Source organism: Mus caroli, chromosome 19, assembly GCF_900094665.2.
Source record: "Mus caroli chromosome 19, CAROLI_EIJ_v1.1, whole genome shotgun sequence".
In the NCBI taxonomy this organism is placed as follows: Eukaryota; Metazoa; Chordata; class Mammalia; order Rodentia; family Muridae; genus Mus; species Mus caroli.
In genome coordinates this window covers 2,810,185-2,812,870 of record NC_034588.1, presented here as the reverse complement: position 1 = coordinate 2,812,870, position 2,686 = coordinate 2,810,185, and the positions used below count along the sequence as shown (strand labels likewise).

Below are 2,686 nucleotides of genomic sequence, written 5' to 3'. Positions count from 1 at the left end.
GGGTGTATATAAGGAGTCCTCCCTGGGTGCCCCAGGGTTCCCGTGAGGCGTTCCTGCAATAAAGCTGTTGAGAAGAATCCGACCGTGTTGCGTTTTCCTTGCCAGTCGAGGTGGGTGCAACAGCTCAGGGCAAGTGTGGGGGGAGTTGCTCGTTAAGCCCCGCCCCTTCCCTTAGATGGGCTCTGATTGGTCTAGAGTCAGGGCAGAGCCGCAAAAGCTATTTAAAAATGCTAACCTGGGTCCCAGAGCCGTAGGTAACCTCAGAGATCAAGTGAGCCCTCCCTGCCCCTTCCCCCAAACACACACACAGTTGGAGGATGTTAGACAACTTGTGTGACCTCGTAGGTATTTTCTGATCCTTAGTCAGCTCCTCCCTCCGAGGATGGAGCAGGGCTTAGGGCAGCTTGCATATCTGAGGAAGACCCTGGGCTTGCTCGAAGTCCAAGTCTTTGAGGTTTGGAATGTAGCCCAGTGGTAGAGTGCCGTGTGGCAAGGCCCTGGATTCATTTCCTGCCTAACAAAGGCAGTATGAAGAACTATTAGATTATATTTGTTTATGAGCAGAGAGCAAATGCTTGCCAACATGCAATGGTGGAGGTCAGAGTTCAACTTCAAGAGTTGGTTGTCTCTTCCCACCACATGACTCCTTCGAACTTGGATCATCAGGCCTTTATCTGCCGAGCCATCTGATCCATATTAAGTGTGTCAATCATTTCAGTTTCCTTTCTGAATACGGAGTTGACGGGTCTTTCAACCATGTACTTAGTGCTGACCAGGGCAGGGATTGAGAGTTGAAGACTAAAGAGGTGCCTTTAAACTGGGCCTGGCAACACAGGTCTGTAATTCCAGCACTCTGTGGGCAGAGTTAGTAGTATCACTGCAAGTTAGACCATCCTACGCTATGTAGTAAATTCCAGGCCAGCCAAGGCTTCTCAGTGAAATTCTAGTCTTTAACTAGATTAAAAAAAAAAAAGCCAGGCATGGTAGTGCATGCCTTTAATCCCAGCACTTGGGAGGCAGAGGCAGACAGATTTCTGAGTTCCAGACCAGCCTGGTCTACAAAGTGAGTTCCAGGACAGCCAGGGCTATACAGAGAAACCCTGTCTCGAAAAACAAAAACAAAACAAACAAACAAAAACAAACAAAAAGAAGACAGAAACTAAGCAAGATGGTGCACACCTATAATTCCCAATGGTATATATAATAGGAAATGTTTTCTATTTCTATCCTCCCATGCTACTGATTTTTCATTTTGTTTTGGGTTTTTTTGTTTGTTTGTTTTTGGTTTTTGGTTTTTCGAGATAGAGTTTCTCTGTGTAGCCCTGGCTGTCCTGAAACTCACTCTGTAGACCAGGCTGGCCTTGAACTCAGAGATCTGCCTGCCTCTGCCTCCCAAGTGCTGGGATTACAGGTGTGTGCAACCACTGCCCTGCCCCCCCCCCATGCTATTGTTATACTAAGATTTCAAAGCTCAGAACTTTGACACTGATCAGTGGGATTCTGAAAAGCCAATGGCACAAGCGCTGGCTGCTTACAGTTCAGTCAGAGGCTCAAGCTTTTAAATCCCCTGTGGCTGTCTTGTGAGTACAGACTCAAAGGTGCGTCTCACTGTGTGAAAAACATCCTGTCAGACTGTGTGTCCAGCCCTGTGGACTGGGGGAAGAATGTTCGTGCCTTTCAATCCAAACCTATAGCTTTTGCTAGGTTTCAAAGGAATGAGTCTACTCCTGCTGTCTTTCAGATACCTGCTAACTGATTTTCCTAAAGCTTAGATTTCAATACAATGTTCAATACTAATATGTATTCTTTTGTAAACTAAAATCCACATAAGCATCAGGAAATCAAACAAGTCTTTTTTGTTTGTTTGTTTGTTTGTTTGTTTTTCGAGACAGGGTTTTTCTGTGTAGCCCTGGCTGTCCTGGAACTCACTCTGTAGACCAGGCTGGCCTCGAACTCAGAAATCGCCTGCCTCTGCCTCCCGAGTGCTGGGATTAAAGGCATGCGCCACCACGCCCAGCAAAACAAGTCTTAAGACCTGTATCCACCTGCCACAGATCACAGGGACGACAGATAAGGACACCATGTGCTCTTGAAAATGAGATTTCCGGTTCTTCTCTAATTGAGACATCTGCAGTTGGGGTGTCGGTGAAAGTTGTCTCTTCCTGTGTGAACATGGTTCGGACCAAAGCAAACTACGTCCCAGGAGCCTACAGAAAACCGGTGGCTTCTCAAGCCCCTAGGAAGGTGCTTGGCTCCTCCACCATTGTCACCAATTCTTCAAGTTCGTTGAGAAAATCTGAAAATAAGCATGCAGGAGGGAACCCAGTCTGTTTGTGTGTGCCCAATGCCCAAGTGACAACAAGGCATCAGGGAATTCTTCAGGTTGTCCCTAAAGATTCTAAAAAATAGAACCAGATACCTGAAGAAGCAGGAAGCAGTGGCTTAGGAAAAGCAAAGAGAAAACCGAGTCCTTTGCAACCTGATCACAGAGATGATGAAAATGAATAGAATTTACTCATCTGAATAATGTCTTCCGTTTTTCTACATTACTTACGTGCAAATTCGGGTAAATGAGTTTGTCCAATTGGCTTGTTGATGGGAAAAAAATTAGGATAAAATTTAGTCATTCAAAAGAAACCAGATATAAGAATGGAGAATTTTTTTTTTTTTTTTTTTTTTTTTTTTT

The 2,686-nt window shown here is 45.1% G+C and overlaps 1 pseudogene; it reads left to right on the top strand.

The window, feature by feature from the left end:
- The first annotated feature begins 2,172 nt into the window (after window positions 1-2,172).
- LOC110285214 lies at window positions 2,173-2,508 on the top strand (annotated as a pseudogene).
- The last annotated feature ends 178 nt before the right edge of the window (window positions 2,509-2,686 follow it).